We start from the raw sequence: 2,169 nt of genomic DNA, 5'->3' as shown, positions 1-2,169 counted from the left end.
AATTTATTTTTATTGATTTTAGGGACAGAGGTGAAGGGAGAGAGAGAAAAATAAAAGAGAAGAAAACCCATGGATTTGAAGTTTGACTTAGTTGTGCAGGCCCTGGCTGGTTCGTTCAGTGGTAGAGCATTAGCCTGGTGTGTAGAAGTGCTAGGTTTGATTTACAGTCAAGGCACACCAGTGAAGTGACCATTTGCTTCTTCACCACTTCTTTTCCCCTTTCTCTCTTTCTCTCTTTCTCTCTTTCCCCCTCCCACAGCCATGGCTCACTTGAACAAGTTTACCCTGGGTGCTGAAGATGGCACCATGGCCTTGCCTCAGGTGATAAAACAGCTCGATTGCCAAGCAATGAAGCAATGGCCCCAGATAAGCACAGCATTACCCCATAGAGGGCTTGCAGATTAGATCTTAGTAGGGGTTCATGGAAGAGTCTGTCTCTCTACCTCTTCACCTGTCACTTAATAAAAAATAGAAGAGCCCTGGCCAGGTGGCTCAATGGTAGAGCATCAGCCCAGTGTGTGGAAGTCCAGGGTTCGATTCCTGGTCAGGGCACACAGGAAAAAGCCCATCTGCTTCTCCACCCTTCCACCTTTAATTCCTCTTTATCCCTCTCTTCCCCTTCCACATCCAAGGCTTCACTGGAACTAAGTTGGCCCAGGCAGTGAGGATGACTCCATGCCTCAGCCTCAGGCACTAGAATGACCCTGACCGCAACAAAGCAACACCTCAGATGGGCAGAGCATCACCCCCTGTGGGCATACCAGGTGGATCCTGGTCGGGCGCATGTGGGAGTCTGACTGCCTCCCCGCTTCTAACTTCAGAAAGATACTAAAAGAAGAAAAAAATCAAAGACTTAGCTGTACACTCACTGGTTGCTTCTTTCTTTATTAAAAAAAAATTTTTTTTTTACAGAGACAGAAAGAGAGTCTATCTCAGAGAGACGATAGATAGGGACAGACTGACAGGAATGGAGAGAGATGAGAAGCATAAATCATTAGTTTTTTGTTGCGACATCTTAGTTGTTCATTGATTGCTTTCTCATTTGTGCCTTGACCGTGAGGCTACAGCTGATCAAGTAACCCCTTGCTAGAGGCAGTGACCTTGGGTCCAAGCTGGTGAGCCTTGCTCAAACCAGATAAGCCCGCATTCAAGCAGGCAACCTCCGGGGTCTTGAACCCGGGTCTTCCGCATCCCAGTCTGACACTCTAGCCACTGCGCCACTGCCTGGTTAGGCACTGGTTGCTTCTTATACATGCCAAAACTGGGAGAAAACCCACAACCTTGGTGTATCAGAAAAATTTTCACCCACTGAGCTACTTGGCCAGGGCTGAATCTCTAATTTCTGATTCCTTAGAGCCTATACCTTTGCACAGAGTAGGCAACAAAAACAAAAACAAAAAAAAACTTTTTTTAACGTTAAATAAACCCTTCATTCACACAAACACAGAGTAGGCAAGAGGCTTCCACCCCGGACTGCTTTTTTCCCTGTCCTTTCATTCCTTCCAGCAATATTTTTTTTTTAATTAATTTATTTACAGAGACAGAGAGTCAGAGAGAGGGATAGATAGGGAAGGAGAGAAGCATCAGTCATTAGTTTTTCATTGCGCATTGCGACACCTTAGTTGTTCATTGATTGCTTTCTCATATGTGCCTTGACCTCGGGCCTTCAGCAGACTGCGTAACCCCTTGCTTGAGCCAGGGACCTTGGGTTCAAGCTGGTGAGGTTTTGCTCAAACCAGATGAGCCCGCGCTCAAGCTGGCGACCTCGGGGTCTCGAACCTGGGTCCTCAGGATCCCAGTCCAACGCTCTATCCACTGCGCCACCGCCTGGTCAGGCTCCTTCCAGCAATATTTAACAGGAGTACAGAAAAGATGCAAAGGGGATTATGTGCATCTATGACATAAACTTCCTCTGAACCTCTTACTTTCTTTTTATAAGACATGCATCATTCACTTTCAAAAAATTGTGTTAATTTTAAATAATGAAAACTTTAAAGGATGGAGAAGGGCAGGATCAATCTGACTTTATGGACTGAGACACTTCTAGGATTTCACATTCAGGATGTCATGTCAAGTTCCCTGGGACAGGGAAGGCTTTGATCTCTGTGCCATGTAATGATATAGAAGTCATTAAAAATTTCTTGTGGTTAAATTTATTAATAAGTAGTT

This window comes from Saccopteryx bilineata, chromosome 1, assembly GCF_036850765.1.
Source record: "Saccopteryx bilineata isolate mSacBil1 chromosome 1, mSacBil1_pri_phased_curated, whole genome shotgun sequence".
NCBI classification, from domain to species: domain Eukaryota; kingdom Metazoa; phylum Chordata; class Mammalia; order Chiroptera; family Emballonuridae; genus Saccopteryx; species Saccopteryx bilineata.
The sequence above is the reverse complement of the archived record's forward strand: the minus strand, read 5'-3'. Positions refer to the sequence as shown.